The sequence below is a fragment of the Arachis ipaensis genome, chromosome B4 (genome assembly GCF_059453495.1).
Source record: "Arachis ipaensis isolate K30076 ecotype BB chromosome B4, ASM5945349v1, whole genome shotgun sequence".
Classification (NCBI taxonomy): Eukaryota; Viridiplantae; Streptophyta; class Magnoliopsida; order Fabales; family Fabaceae; genus Arachis; species Arachis ipaensis.
In genome coordinates, this window is record NC_142439.1 from 117,755,563 (window position 1) to 117,773,547 (window position 17,985).

The 17,985-nt window shown below is 29.5% G+C and overlaps 1 pseudogene across 1 annotated transcript; it reads right to left on the bottom strand.

The window, feature by feature from the left end:
• Positions 1 to 154: 154 nt before the first annotated feature.
• LOC107639672 (uncharacterized) lies at positions 155 to 17,466 on the bottom strand (annotated as a pseudogene). The gene is made up of 4 exons (XR_015881005.1): positions 16,851 to 17,466; positions 3,625 to 3,716; positions 1,330 to 3,522; positions 155 to 638 (listed from the first exon to the last, which is right to left on the bottom strand). The product of XR_015881005.1 is annotated as an uncharacterized LOC107639672 (transcript).
• Between the last annotated feature and the right edge of the window lie 519 nt (positions 17,467 to 17,985).

The following is a 17,985-nucleotide window of genomic DNA, read 5'->3' on the forward strand; positions in this document are numbered from 1 at the left end:
TGAGTTCAATTTTCCTGTTCAATTCATGTGAAGAAAGAAACAAATGCAGAAATAATGTGAAAATAAGCTGATAAGAAAACATAAAGTATAATTTATATTAAGCAATTAAAAATAAAAACAACATAAGAGAATGGTTTTAATATAACACCAATAGTAAACTATGAACAATATTGATTATTATGCAAAACCAGAATTCAACATTAAGCTAAAAACGAAAAATTAGGACTTCAAAATAAGAAACTCCACTCCACAATCCTATAAAATAAAAACTAGAAGAAAATTGCTAAATCATAAACACCATGATCCTCTTGAATCCAAGAAAGATTAACCATCAATTTGCCATTGGGAAGCCACTCAAAATCCATATCAGAACCATTCACTTGAAACTTCTTTGGAGGTTCACTTGAGTAAGCCAAAATTTGGCCATCACCCTTAACCTTGAGCATATTCCACTTCTTGAATTACACCTCCATTATTGAGCATATTTGTTAGTCCTATTGGTGCAAATTTGATGATGCCAGATAGCACTCACTCCAGATTTGTCATTGCTCCCCTTCCTCTAATGAAATCCCCAAAAGAAGTTCTTGATGACGGTAAAAAAGATGCATGTTTTGTCCCAACTAGACAGAATCAACTTGCTTTACTTGTAATCAAGCATTTTTTATGCATAGTGCACAAATTCAGGATTGCAGAAGTGCACAAATTCAAAAGAAAATGAGCCAAATTGAAAACAAGGTAATTTCATGATAGCAGTAATTTCCTAATTTAAATACTTGAATTATATAATAGTGAATAGTGAATAGTAGAATGTGAATTATATAATACTGGAATTACATGAATAGTTATATTTCATGATAGCAGTAATTTCCTCAAGCTTGAACTGCACTACACAAAACCAACCAAAAACAGAACAACTAAAACTATTTCAGATCTGCAAGGATCACTTGACTTGTTCTATGAACCAAACACTTGAAATCCCCAGCCACGTTACTTGCACAAGTGATGTGAATACACAATTTCATATATAACAATAACGAGTATATGATTGATCTTATGTTCTTACATACTAATAAAAAGGAATGCAATGCATCTCATATCAGATAATCACACAGTCCAAACTCCAAGTCATTCCTACTTACTCTCTCCAAGCCTTAATTTACAGCATAAATTGCACTTAACAAGTAAAACATTAAGAAGAAATAAAAATGAGGTATGGAGTGGTATTCTTCACCGCAGAATTTTGTGAAATAAAAATGAAAACAAATTAATAGTCATCTCATCACAATGCAACAATGCCATGAATGAATAAATAAATAAAAAAGTACTAACTTTTGAGGTCTTCATGTCTTCATGAAGAGGCAAAACTTTCCTGTTTAACTTAGAAGCTTGGTTTCTCTTTTGTTCCTCAAGCAGTTTCAGTTCTTCTTCAATAGCTTGGACTTTTTTCTGGAGCTCAACTTTTTCCTGCTCTAGCAACTGTAAGGTTTGTTGATGCTGCCTGTTTATTCTTTTGACTTGGCTGAGCTCAGATTCCTGAACACATCTCATTTCTTCTCTAACCTTCAAGTCACTCTCCAACTGCATAAGCCTTTCTTCAAGTGATGATCTAGTTCCCTTGCAGTCCTCCAATTCAGAGACAACCTTCTCCAAGGTAGAAATCTTTATTTTAAATGATGCCTTTTCTGCCTCCAAATCTTTGCATACTTCAGAAGCTAGGCTCAATGAGGTTTCCAATCTCTTTTTCTCATAATTGGCAGAGTTGAGCTCATTCCTGAGAGCCACAATCTCATTCTCAAATTGACTTGTCTGCTGCAACTGTAACTTTAGATTTCTAGACTCATCCATGAATTTTTGCCTTTCATATTGAGTGACTGTAAGTTTTAACTCAAGGGCATTTTATAGTGCTTTTCAGTTTTAGCTCTCTTGATTTGGAATTCTCCACCACCTTCAACAGTTTTTCATGTTCATTCATCAGCATTTGCTTTTCCATTTTCAGATCAACAAGTTCAGTTGTTAGGTCTTTCAGCTTTTGTTCATATTCAGTATGCATCCCATTAACTTCGGTCTTGGACAAACTCCGTTTAGATTGAACTTCTTCAAAAGCAGATTCCAGTTTAGCTTTATCAGCACGTAAAGTGGATACTTCAAGCAAAGCTTTGGAAGCTATCAATTCTTTTTCATCATAGGTTGCTGCAAGTTTCATGCTGAGGTTCTCAATTTCCTTTTCAAGGCCCTGGATTTCTACCATCTTCTCCGTTTGCATCTGATTCAACAAGCTTTGACCCTGCTCCATATGTTTTCTATTTTCATCAATAAAGCCATCTAACTCCAACGCAAGATGCTTCTCTTTTGATGCAATATCTTCCTGGATTGAAGAAAATTTCTTTTCTAAGATTACCACTTTTCCACAGATATCAGCAAATTTTCGTTCTGATTTCTGCAACCTGACTCCCATGAGGGAACAATACTGTTCCCTTTGTTTAGAATCTTCTTTTGAATAATCCATCTCAGACTTCATCTTTAACATCTCCTCCCGAAGCCTCGCAGCTTGAGACTTAGAGCTCTCTAGTTCTGATAAGTAAGACTCCTTTTCATTAGTCAAATCTCCAAGATGAGCTTCCAATACAGATATTTGCCTTAACAACTGTTAATTTTGTTGTTCTATCTGTGATATGTGGAGCTCCAGTTTATGTTTTCCTTCTTCCAACTCCAACGACTTTCTTGTAAGTGTTTCACTGGCAGAAACATGGGACTCTATATTCTTGTTGAGAGTTGCATAATCATTTTGTAAATGATATAAGAATTTAGAGTCCGTATCACTTTCTTTTGTAAAGATCTCCATTTGTTCCTGAAGTTGAAATTTTCTCGTTCAAGATCATTGACCTTGCCTTCTAACTCAGTCAGGTGCTTCTGCAGAACCCCAATTTCTTTTTCTTTAGAAGATAAGGTAGCCTCAAGATTTGCTATTTCGGATGTTTTATTGATCACTTCCATATTCAGATCCAATATTCTGACTTCTGGATCAAGTTTCAAAGCCTCAACCTCTTTAGTCGGAACATTATCATCAACACTAATATTCTTGGTGTGTTTCCCCTGGAGCATGTTTTCTGAAGGGAAGATTCGAAATAAGTTGTTTTCAGACTCAAAGCTAGCAAAAGATCGATCTTTGAGACCTCCGTCTTTAGGATTTTTCTTTGCTTCTTTAAGCTTGAATAAAAGCTCCAGGTTCTCTTCTGTCAGTTCATTGCAGTCCATCTCAAGTTCTTGAACTTTCTCTTTCAGTAATTCGGTTTCTCGCATAAGATCTGGTTCCTTGATATGTCTGGACACAGTCTCTGAATAAGTGCTTTCTGGAAGAGATTCAGACAGCTTTGCTTTCAAACTTAGAATTTCTTCCTCTTTAGCAGATAATTTGCTTTCATATTCCATTTCAACATCTGAAAGGGTTTTGTCATTTGGACTCTTCTCATGCGCAGTGTCATGCATTTTGTCCTCCAAATTAAATAGCACATGAGAGTCACACTAACCTGAACTAAAAGGATTTTGTATGATCTTGAGCAGTGCAGCATAGAAATCAATGAATTTAAAGGTAAAACCAGAAAGTGTGGCTTGCAAAGAACTAACAGTCGATGCTAATTGACCATTACATAATTGAACTTTTCCATTGACAATATCAGAACACAATCTTAAAGGTCCTCCTGCTGCAGTTCTACCTCCTGGTAAAGCACCCCAATGACAATGTACTCAGAACCCACACTTTTCTTGCTCCGGCATCGTATAGTTGCTTCATCATATAATCATCAATTAACCAACAATAACATTATATAACGGTAAGCATGCATATTGGAATTGGTGATAAATTAATTACCTTAGCGACGGAGCTTCCCAGTGGAGGAGAGTTCCGCGATGACAACGAAGTGGGACTGCGGGAGCTGCGGTGACTGCGGGAACTCCGGTGGCTGTGGGAGGCTGGGGTGCTAGAGTTCTTTGTTCCTTTTTCACTTTTCAGTTCCCAGGAGAGGAGTGGGAATATGGGATTGGGGGGATTTAGGATTTTAGGGTTCATGATAATTTAGTGTATATAAATAATGAAATGTATTTTGGTTTTTTTTTTTTACCAAAGATAGGAAACTCGAACCGCAACTTTTTAATTGAATATGGGGAGACTATGCCATTTGAGTTATTATTCATTGGCTATTTTGATTTTAATTGTTAAATTGATTTAGTTATAAACTTATAAAACTAAAGTTAATTGAATTTTGATTAAATTAAAGAATTAAGGTTGTTTTTGTCCAATATAAAAAAATAAATATTTAAATTTTTTTGTAAAAATTAAATAAAATTTATTTTTATTTTTATTAAAATATAAGGGTGATTAGTAAAATTATTGATATGTATTTTAAAAAAAAATTAATTATTAACGTGAAAAACATAATCTATAGGTCGTATTTTAATTTGTCTATATTTTTATTGTACTAGTAGGTATAAATTTATCGTGGTACTAAAATAAATACCTAAAAAAAAAACTAAAAGCACATTAGTATTAACCCTATCACTATGAAATAGTGAAAACAAATATCAGGAACTAGACCTTCTACCTGAAAAGCACACATCAAATAATTTCTTCTCTTCCAATAGACCAAAGTCATAATTTGGACTCAAGAAACTATAATTATGACCTACTTTCATGTAGACAAACGGTATATTGTTCAAGTGTTCAGACAAGTAACTACTCAAATTTTGTAACTGTTGCGAAGAATTAGAACATCTCCTACCATAGTTGTAAAAACCGGACCGGACCGGCCGGTTCGACCGGAAAACCGGTGAACCGGACCATGTACCGGTCCGGTTTAGTATACTAACCGTTTAAGGAATTAAACCGGTTAAAACCGGTACGAACCGATTAAACCGGTCAAAACCGGCACGAACTTGAACCGAACCGGTTCGGTCAACAAACACAGTCAACAGTCAATCCCGCGCATTGATGATGTCATGCTGATGTCAGCGTGCGGGTTGGGAAATTTTTTAAAAATATAATGCAAGGCAGGAGTCGAACTTGGCCCTTCTCAAAGGGAGACCAAGCTAACTACCACTACACTAGTTTGTTCTTTTAGAATACTTCATGCCTTTATAATATATATTGTATGTTATATAATATCCTAACTAATATATATATATACAAAAATACTTAATTCAATATTTTTTATTTCAATATTTTTTAAATTAATTATTTTTTAATTGAAGTACAAATTAATTAATTTTAAAATAAAATAAAAATTACTTATTCTAAAAAAATAAATTTATATATAATTATTTAATTATGTAAAGATATTTAGACTTTAAAATTACTCTTTGGATATAGTTTATAGATTGTTATTCTTACTGTGTCCAACTAAGATATTATTATAGTAGTACGGACTAATTTTATGTCTATCTTTCTATTAGTTATTTATAGAATTTGAGACTTAATTATTCTTAAAATATTAGTAAAAATATGTATTTTAAATTTTAATGTTAGATTTTTTATTATTTTATATTTTTTATTTACATGAGACCGGTTTTACCGGTTGAACCAATAACTCATCGGTTGAACCAATAAACCAGTAAACCAGTAACCTGACCGGTTCGATCACCGGTTCGGTTCTGACAACTATGTCTCCTACTCTATCCAAAGCTACATTCGGACTCTGAATTTCCATAATTTTTTTTCCTCTTGCAATTTAGAGTCTCTGTTGGTATTATTGATATTCAAAGTCTCTACTAAATAATTTGTTTGATTTAGCCATTCGGTATTCAATGGAGTAATCAACAACCTCGTTCGTGACTTGGAGATTAAGAGTTTGTTTTATTTTTTTATTTTTAGATGTATGTGTGATTTTATGTATAAATTTTCATTCACTTGAAACAAAAAAAAAATATAATTTTTGCTTCAATTCTTAAGTTATGTGCAGTTATCTTTATATAAATTGATAATTAAAAATTATTTGATGATTTAAAAGTTTTAGCTAAATTCATAATATTTTTAATTATTAACTTCATATAAAAACAACTAGACATCGATTTTTATCTATAATTTATTTTTTTATTAACTTTATCTTTCTTTTTTTTTTTTATCAAAGATAGGAGACTCGAATCCGCAACTTCTTAATTGAATATGGAGAGACTATACCATTTGAACCATAGTTGTAAAAACCGGACCGGACCGGCCGGTTCGACCGGAAAACCGGTGAACCGGACCATGTACCGGTCCGGTTTAGTATACTAACCGTTTAAGGAATTAAACCGGTTAAAACCGGTACGAACCGATTAAACCGGTCAAAACCGGCACGAACTTGAACCGAACCGGTTCGGTCAACAAACACAGTCAACAGTCAATCCCGCGCATTGATGATGTCATGCTGATGTCAGCGTGCGGGTTGGGAAATTTTTTAAAAATATAATGCAAGGCAGGAGTCGAACTTGGCCCTTCTCAAAGGGAGACCAAGCTAACTACCACTACACTAGTTTGTTCTTTTAGAATACTTCATGCCTTTATAATATATATTGTATGTTATATAATATCCTAACTAATATATATATATACAAAAATACTTAATTCAATATTTTTTATTTCAATATTTTTTAAATTAATTATTTTTTAATTGAAGTACAAATTAATTAATTTTAAAATAAAATAAAAATTACTTATTCTAAAAAAATAAATTTATATATAATTATTTAATTATGTAAAGATATTTAGACTTTAAAATTACTCTTTGGATATAGTTTATAGATTGTTATTCTTACTGTGTCCAACTAAGATATTATTATAGTAGTACGGACTAATTTTATGTCTATCTTTCTATTAGTTATTTATAGAATTTGAGACTTAATTATTCTTAAAATATTAGTAAAAATATGTATTTTAAATTTTAATGTTAGATTTTTTATTATTTTATATTTTTTATTTACATGAGACCGGTTTTACCGGTTGAACCAATAACTCATCGGTTGAACCAATAAACCAGTAAACCAGTAACCTGACCGGTTCGATCACCGGTTCGGTTCTGACAACTATGATTTGAACTATAACTCATTGGCACTAACTTTATCTTTCAGTCTAGGCTATAAAAAGAACTATATATAACAATTATTAGAATTTTTATATTTGATTTTTCGTATGCCTATGCCAAGCAAAAAAATTATTTTTTATTTATATTATTTTACTAATTTTTTATTTTTCCTGTTTATATTATGGTTGTTATTTTTTTAAATGTTGTATGATGTATATTGTTATTTTTCTTTAATTTTTTAATATTTATTATTGATATAAAATTTTTTAATCTAAGAAGACCAAATTAAAAAAAAGAGTACAAAAAAATTAAAAAATTATGACAAAAAATATAATAAATACTAATACATAAATTTAAGTTCTTTTTAAAAAAGTTATAGAAAAAAAAGTTAACAAATGATTTTAAGTAATATAAATTTATATCTTTTTTTAATCTAAATATAATTTTAAATAATATAGTCTAAATAATAATTATTTTATTATAATTTAGTTTAATATAAAATTATCAAACATAAATAATAGTAATACTCACTCATTCTAAATGTAAATTAAGTTGTAAATTAAGTTTGTAAAATTAATTGATATTAATTTCGATTTATAAATTTTAATTAGAATACACACTAAAAAACACTAAAATCTCGTTCCACAACAAAAATCAAAACATAAATACAAAAATAAAATAATTTTTTTCAAAATTTGTCTTGATACATATCGTTTTTTTTTTAACTGATATTTTTATTATTATCTTTGTATTCATGTCTCGGTCTTAGAAGTAAAAACAGATTAAATTTATATAACATATGAAACATTATTCTGGTTAATTTTTTAAAGAAGGGAAGGGACAAAGGGTCAAAAGATACTCTCAAGATTTAGATAAGACTATTTATGTGACTAATTTTAATAGTCTATGACACATGGCAATAGTAGATTTTACTTTATTACTGGTCAGGTGGAGACACATGGCAATAGTAGGTTTCATAGCGTGAGAAATGACAGGTATTTACAGTGGTCACGTATGAGTTAAGGGCCTTTCTTTATTTTAAAGTAGTTCGTTACTAAGTACTAGCAGTATTTTTTTAGTACTAGCTGCTCTTCTTACATTGTATTGCATTGCAGCTACTCCTAGATTTTATTTATTTCTGTCTATAAATTTTTTTTTGAACAATTTTTCATTTATAAACATGACAAAGTTGGTGTTAATTTTTAACCATATTAAGTATATAAAAAATTCAATTATCAAATTAATTACATATATATAATATATATTAAAAATATAAAAAATATATTAAAATTTTAAAAATAATATATAATAATTAATTTAATAATTAATTTTAATAACTATATAATATCAGTTATTGTGGTTTCGATTATTTACTTAAAATGATTGAAAAATATTTAAAAAATATAAAAAATATATTTATAATTATTTAATTTTGTTTTAAAATTTATAATTAAAATTTAAACATTAAGAATTTATAATTTAAAATGTATAATTTAAAATAAATTAAATAATTATAAAATAATAAGTCATATTAGTTTTAAAAAAATTGTTGAATAATATACTCCTTTTGAATACATAAAATTTTATATATTATGTTAATAATACATAAGGTATGCTCTATCAAATATATTGTAAGGTAACGATATCTGATATAAATTTAAATTTATCTGGTACTCAAATAGTCAAATGTAATAAATTATCGTTTTTGTACCATTTTTTTTTTTCATTCTAACTCTTTTATATGTTAAAATATAACAAATACTTTTTTTTTAAATAAGCATATTATTAAGAGTTAATTTACATCGTATGTGATGGATATTCAGATATCACATCTCATAATAATAAGATTTTTTTTTGGTGACTTCATAATAATAAGATTTAAATATGTGTTTAATTTCTTTAAATATATTTCATTTCAATTTAGGTTTTTCTTAAAAAAAATTTGGGTTATTATTATTCTCTTATTATTAATTTTTTTGTCCATATTATTTAATTTTAATGTCAAAGTACCACACTTTAATAGTCAATAATGCCACTCTTTCATTATAAATTTATTTAAACAAAATTATAAAAAAAATTGTGGAGTACTATTACTAAAAATAAAAATGATAATATTATTACTTATATTTTAAATACGCTATTATCTGTTGAACTCATGAATTTTTTTTGTAATAAAAATTTTAGTACTATGCATAAAATTATGTTTTAAATATTTAAATTTATAAGAGAAAATATATAAATAAAGATAAACTATCGAAATTACCTCTAATTTTTTAAAATGTTAATAAAAATATTTCTCACTTTTATTAATCACAAAAATATCTTCAAAATATTTTAAAATATGACAAAAAATATCAAATATTAGATATATATTATCTAAAAGTGTTTTAAAGATTGGTTTTTGGGATTTTTTTTATTAAAAAAAAGATATTTTTATCTTTAAAGTTTGGTATTTCAAGTTAAGTTGATTTGTTTTGCAATTTTTATTACCAATGACTAAAATTACTTATAAAAAATAAAAAATATAAAAAGAAAATTTATATTCAAATTTTTTGTATATATTTTTTAAATAATTATTTAAATATTCTTATAAATTTTTAAATCAAATATATAAGTGATTTAGTAAATATAAAAATTTCCGTTTGCTACTTAAAAAAATAATATTCATTTTAGTTATTTTTATCGTATTTTATAATATTTTAAAAATATTTTTATTGTTATAAAAATGAGACGTATTTTAGTGAGAAAAAATAAAATTTTGGTAGTTGCATGAACTATATACATATTATACACATCAATAATAATGTTAAGTATACATTAAAATTAATTATTAAAATTAATTATTATTATAAAATATTTTTTAAAATATAAGATATATATTAAAAATAAATTAAATAAAATATATTTTTATATATAAATATATAATATTTAATTATAGTAATTGATTTTAATATACAAATAACATTTTTATTTACTCATTCATATTGATCAATTTACATTGACCAAGAAGAGGAAGAATTATCAATGGTTCAATATTAAATACCAATACAAATTGTATTACTTAATTTATATTTATGAAAATAAAAATAGTTTACAAGATGCCGACAACTAATAACAAATAGAAGTGGTATTCCTACACAATAGTACACATCTAAGATTGGAGGAATAATACATTACATTTCTTTCAGTGTTTTGTGATGATATCTTGATAACAACCGAGTTAACCATTAAGATTTTGTCTCTTTCTCTCTTCGTATACTTTTATGTATTTCTACCTCTTTCAAAAAGCAAGCATAGATATCGACAGTCATGTATGACTTTACATGCCTCTTTTTATATTTTTTTTGTACATAATAAAAAAATATTTATTATATCTCATTTATTTATTTTTCTTTTTCTATCTAATACTTGATTTATGTGTCGCTGATTTATAAAAGTAAAAAATATTATTAAGCTGTAATTTTAAAAAATCAAACTTTAAATATTTTAATCATTAAAATATTAATATTATATTATAAGATTATTTATCTCAAAATTTAATATAAATAACTATATATAAACCTTTAACTTAACTAAACACATGATAAATGGCAAAAACAACATACTGCAGTAACTCTACCGAAATAAAAAAAAAAAGGAACTAAAAGCACATCAAGCATTAATCCTATCGTTATGAAATACGAAAAACAAATATCGGGAACTAGACCTTCTACGTGAAAAGCACACATCAAATAACTTATTCTCTTCTAATAGATTAAAGTCTTAGTCTAGACTCAAGAAACTATAATCATGACCTACTTTCATGTGGGCAAACAGTATATTGTTCAAGTGTTCAGACAAGTAACCACCCAAATTTTGTAACTATTGCAAAGTATCAGAACACCTCCTATTCTACCCAGAGCTATATCCGGACTCTGAATTTTCATGATTTTTTTGGGCTGCACATGGATCGGATAATATTAGCATATCCGCGGTAATTATCCGCATCCGATCCGAATTATGCAGATATTATCTGATCCGCAGAGCCATCAGATCGGATCAGATCCAATCCGCACTATGGTAGGATCGGATTGCGGATTTAGCAGTGATATCCGCGGATTCGATCAGCAAATCCGCATATCCGCACGTCTCATATAAATAGCATAGTTTAAGAAAGTAAACCCTAATATGATATGAATTTTAGTGTGTTGTTTTATGAATTTTATGATATATCTTGTTTTTAATTTTTTAGGTTGTACTTCAACTTAGAATAATTAAAGTTAAATCTTGTGTTATTATTTTTTTTGTTATTCAAGAGAACTTTTATTGATAATATTTTAGGAGGAAATAGGCTCAAACAGGTGAAAAATAAATTTTTGTAAAAATAGTCAAATAGAATCTTAAAATATTTTTTTTAATTATACAGATATACCCGATATCCGATCCGATCCGATCCGATGAGTTCAGTGCGGATCGGATAGAATTTTAGGCTATATCTGATCCGATCCGATCCGTGTGCAGCCCTAATTTTTTTCTCTTACAATTTAGAGTCTCTACTAGTATTATTGATATTGAAAGTCTCTACTAAAGAGTTTGTTAGATTTAATCGTGGTGTAATCAGTAATTTCATTTGTGACTTAGAGATTAAGAGTTTGTTTTTTTTTTGGTGACTAGATTAAGAGTTTGTTTGGTTTAACAGCTGAGTCTGAAAATGCAGATTCAATTTTTAATGCTTTAAATTTTTGTTTCTTTATTTTTTTATTTCTAGATATATATGTGATTTTATGTATAAATTCTCAATCACTTGAAACAAAAAAATTATAATTTTTGCTTCAATTGTTAAGTTACGTGCAGTTATCTTTATATAAATTGATAATTAAAAATTATTAGATAATTTAAAAGTTTTAGCTAAATTAATAATATTTTAATTATTAACTTCACATAAAGACAACTAGACATTGATTTTTATCTATAATTTCTTTTTTTTACTAACTTTATCTTTCAGTCTAGGCTATAAAAAAGAACATATATATATAACAATCATTAGAATTTTCATATTTGATTTTTTGTATGTCTGTGTCAAGCAAAAAAATTATTTTTTATTTATATCATTTTACTAATTTTTTTATTTTTTCTATTTATATTATGGTTGTTATTTTAAAATTTTTTTAAATGTTGTATGATGTATATTTTTCTTTTTTTTATTTTTTAATATTTATTATTGATATAAAATTTTTTAATCTGAGAAGACCAAATTAAAAAAATGAGTAAAAAAAATTAAAAAATTATGACAAAAAATATAATAAATACTAATGCATAAATTTAAGTTCTTTTTAAAAAAGTTATAGCAAAAAAAGTTAACAAATGATTTTAAGTAATATAAATTTATATTTTTTTAATCTAAATATGATTTTATATAATATAATTCTAATAATAATTATTTTATTATAATTTAATTTAATATAAAATTATCAAACATAAATAATAGTAATACTTACTCACTCTAAATATAAATTAAGTTTGTAAAATCAATTGATACTAACTTCTATTTATAAATTTTAATCAAAATACACACTAAAAATACTAAAATTTAGTTTCACAACAAAATTCAAAACATAAATACAAAAATAAAATAATTTTTTACAAAATTGGTCTTGATACATATTATTTTATATTTTTTAAACTGAGATATTTTTATCATTATCTTTGTTTTCATGTCTGGATCTTAGAAGTAAAAACAGATCAAGTTTATATAACATATGAAACATTATTCTAATTAATTTTTTAAAGGAGGGAAGGACAAAGGCTCAAAAGATACTGTCAAGATTTGGATAAGGTCATTTATGTAACTAATTTTAACAGTTTATGACACATGCAATAATAGGTTTCACTTGTCACTGGTCAGGTGGATGGAGACACATGACAATAGTAGATTTCATAGCGTGACAAATGACAGGTGCTTGCAATGATCATTTATGGGTTCAGGACCTTTCTTCATTTTAAAGTATTTCATTACTAAGTAATAACAGTATTTTTTCAGTACTAACTGCTCTTCTTGCATTGTATTGCATTGCAACTACTACTAAATTTTATTTATTTTTTTGTTCATAAATTTTTTCTTGAACAATTTTTCATTTATAACAATAACAAAATTAGTGTTAATTTTTAACCATATTAAGTATATTAAAAATTCAATAATCAAATTAATTACATATATATATAATATATATTAAAAATATAAAAAATATATTAAAATTCTAAAAATAATATATAATAATTAATTTAATAATTAATTTTAATAAATATATAATATCAGTTATTCTTGTTTCGATTATTTACTTAAAATGATTGAAAATTTTTAATTATTTAATTTTGTTTTAAAATTTATAATTAAAATTCTAACGTTAAGAATTTATAATTTAAAATGTATAATTTAAAATAAATTAAATAATTGTAAAATAGTAGGTTATGTTAGCTTAAAAAAAACTGTTGTATTATATACTCCTTTTGAATATATAAATTTTTATATAATATGACAATATGTTTATAGAATACATTAGCTATGCTCTATCAAATATATTGTAAGGTAACGATATCTGATATAAATTTATCAGGTACTCAAGTGCAATTAATTAATGTTTTTGTACCATTTTTTTTCATTCTAACTCTTTTATATGTCAAAATATAATAAATAATTTTTTTGTAAATAGACCCATTATTAAGAGTTAATTTACATCATATACGATGGATATTCAGATATCACATCTCATATAATAATAAAATTTAAGTATGTGTTTAATTTCTATAAATATGTTTCATTTCAATTTATGTTTTTCTTAAAAACAATTGGCTTTATTATTATTCTTTTATTATTAATTTTTTGTCCATATTACTTAATTTTAATGTCAAAGCATCACATTTTAATTGTCAAGAATGTAACACCCTACCACACAGAGCTTTACATCTAGGATGTAAAATAGAGATGATGTGGTATTACGACCTCTAAAATAAAAATATATATAATAATATTGAAAAAGTTACCCTATACGAGGAGTCTTGAAAAAGGGATAAAGCAAAAATCGTAAAATAAAGAGTGCAATGCTCCGGAAACAAGATTACTTGCGTAAGAAGAAACTAAGGTTAACAAGCATAAGTTAACAGAAACTAGGAATAGATAGCCAAAAGGTACAAAGTAACAAGCTCCTAACTCAGCCTGCAAAGCTAAGGTTGGCCGGAGAATATTTATACACATATATATACATGACCCGATATCCAAAAATACATATATACTACCCTAGTTCTCCATAAACCTCTAGGAGGTACAAAATAAAACAAGTATATATATAAGGAGAGTCTACACACATATAGTAAGGAACCAAAAGTAAAATCCCAAAATGTATCCACTTCGCTGTGAAAACTCCAGACACCTAGCGAGGTGCCTCTCGACCTGCATTTGAAAAAAAAATAACAACATAGTATGGAATGAGAATCGGGGATTCTCAGCATGGTAAAGGTGCCACGCACATAATGATAACCCCAATCTAAGAAATTAACCAATGAAAGAATTCCAAGCTGACATGGGGGAAACAACAACCCAAGCTCAATGATAACCATGAGACGAATCCCAAGCTGACATGGGAGAGACAACACCCCAAGTTCAATAATATTCAATCATTAGCTCACATATGCATCTCCGACACACTCGCAACATTATCGCACTTCCTCAATAAATCGTAATCACTTAATCATTAATCATATATTTTGTTATTCTCAATTAACTAACATCATCAATTCTCTCATACATCATTCTCAATTATACATTACTCTCTTAATTGCCTTGTACACCACTTTCATCATCTTTATCGAATCAAACTCCACCTTCTCCAACCCCATATTACCTTTGTAAAAATCTTTCTTCATCTCTAAGTTACCACCATTTTCTAATTTCCTCCTATTACTAGGCTTACTAACAAGATCTAGGGTCAAAGGAATGAAAGTAGAGGTTTAGAGGTTTAAAATCATGTTCAAAACACAAAAATCTCATTTGCTAAAAACAGGGGTCACGCGTACGCATAAATCACGCCTACGCGTGGACGTGTACCTTGGACCATTTCGCGTATGCAACCCCCTACATGCGTATGCACGCACGCTAGGCCGAAACGCATGGTCGCGTATGACCATGTTCGCGTACGCAAAACCCTCGGGTCACGCGTATGCGTGGGTATACGTTTTATAAAATTTTTTGGCTAATTACTTATTAATTTCTTGGGTTTTACATCCTAGCCACCTAATTAGGAATTTTGCCCCTAAAATTCAAGTTCAGTTATCTGAGATAGGTGTAGTAGTCGTTCCTCCTGTTGGGTACAAGTTCTTAGGTGTGTCCTTCCATCCCTATTATTATAATCCGTCTTATTATTACAATTGGTCTAATACACCTCGGGTGTAATTCCTTAATCTTACTTGCTTACTAATCCCAATCTGTTGAAGTAACTGTTGAGTACGCATAAACTCCTTCTTGAATGATTTAGGTATTCTCTTCTCTTATCCGCACAACTCTTTAGTTGGCTCTGCGCAGCTAGAGTCTCAACTCAAATTCATCTACTCTTTCCGTTGTTTTGGCTCTCTAGTCCTCCGGGGTCATCTCAATACTAAAGTAATTAGTGTACCGTGTAACCTTACTATTTCTTATTGTACATTAAATCTTTTGATCATTTTTCAGAGTCCTTCCATTAAGGTGTTGTCACGTTGTCATGATGTTGCATCCGTTCACCTTCTAGGCCCTTGGATAGTGCATGTGTAGGATTTTCGAATAGTTCCATTAGGTTCAGGTGTCATGAATTTTGGTACAGAGGTCACTCTTTTCTTTCAAGGAATCGGCATCCTGATGGTTATGCTTAGGAGTCATACATGATGTTAAACCAAACTTAAGTTGATTTTTAAAAGATATTAAGCCCAAAAGTGGTTGAACTACTCAAACGGTATTCATTAGAAGATAAAAGGATATCTTATGTGGTAGTTGCAGCAAGCATTAGAGATTAGTAAAAATGCATAAGGAGAAGTTAAGGTGCACTCCAAAGAGAGGATTGAAGTCCAAGCTTGATGGAGAGGGAATGAAGTCCATCAAGTTAAATAAATCTTAGCTGATGTCAACGGAATGTAAGTTCGCTAAATAGATCAATTCCACTCACAGTAGTCCCCAAGATTTAAGGATTTACACAATTACTCCAAGACAACCTCAAGCTCCTTTCGAGAGAAACAAGATTCACGCGAGTAGGAAAATAGGATTGGAAAGTTGATCAGTTCATTACTCAAGAAGAAATTTAAGATGGACTCCCAGTGTAAGTCACCAAAGGAAAAACTAGGTTGACTCGCCGAGATTTGCTAACGCACTCCCTCACGTATAATTCATCCTGTTGTTATCTTCTTTTCCATTCGACATAACTGGTGCTTCCTACCGGGAACACTTGGTTGAATGGATTCCGTCTTCTATCTCACACTCCCTCAAACCCCTAAGTTCTACCGATTCTAATAGTATCGTCGCGCCACTCTTAAAATTCCCAGTCCCTAACCTATGACTCAAGCTGTATGCTTACTTTTTCAATCCTCTTCTATTACATAACTTTAGTTATTATTCTCCAAGAACCTAGTCACTCCATCTAAGCCAACCAAACGTCGTTCTGTCTCACCCATCGGAAGCTATCAATCAATCGTTTACTTGGAAATTCACAATTTCCCAACATTTGGTAATGCGTTAAAATGTGTACTACATGTCGTTATCATGCAAGGCATTCAAAACTTCAACAATTAGTTTACAAGTACCTCTAATTGGAGCATTTGTGGCCTCAGTACCATCCGCCGCCATGGTGTACATGTGTCTCGCCTGCGGAGCCCTTCTAGCTTCTTGACTCTTTTTCTCCGGACAATTCCAGGACACATGCTCAGCTTCCCCACAGTAGTAACATACATCCCAACCGGCTCTACACGGAGTGTTCGGGTGGTATCTTTTACACCTCCTACAAGTCAAATCATCTTGCGGAAACTGAGCTTGCTTTCCTTGTCCTCTTCCTTGGTTGTTGTTATTATTGAACCTCCGGAAGCTAGTCTGACCTTGATGTTGCTGTGGAATATTACTGCCTCGCTTGAACTCTTGACCTCTAGGTGCAAAAGTTCTTCCTTGATCTCCCGTAGCAAAGGCTCTATGATCACCCTTATATAATGCCGCCTTTCTCACACATTCCTCAGTCACCCTACCCTTATTCACAAGTTTAGAAAATACTCTGATCTCCATCGGCGCAACAGAGCTCATAATATCGCTCCTAAGACCTCCCTCATAATTGATACACTTCCACTTAGCAAAATCTTCAGGAGCACCTTGACAGATGCAGGAGAATTGGCATAGCTCTTCAAACTTATTAGTATACTCAGTAACAGTCATCTGGCCTTATTTTAATTGAAGCAATAATTCAAGTTCTTTGGTGTTTCTAACCAAACTGGAGAAATACTTTTTGTAAAATTCTGTGTGGAACACTTCCCAAGAGATTACAAAACTATTTGGCTGCAGGATACGTCGAGTACCCTGCCACCAGTATCGAGCCTTGCCTTGCAGCTGATAAGTTTCAAATTCAACCCATTGCTCCTCAGGAACCTGTTGAGCTGTAGTGCCCGCTCCATCGCCTGAATCTAATTATCTGCCTCAGTGGAGTTTGAGGTTCCCTGGAAGGTTAGAGGGTGAACCTTCAGGAAAGAAGCAAGCGTCATTGGACCCTCATCGCCATTATTCCCATTGTTCTTCATTGTTCATCTGGTTTTCCAGTGCTTCAGCTGTCGCCTGTATAGCCGCAACCATGTTTTCCAGGGCAGCCATTAAATCTACAGGGTTATTCCCTGTCGGTTCAGGTATAGCATCGCCTATTCTACCTCTGCATCGCCCACGACCACGTACGCGAGTCGACAT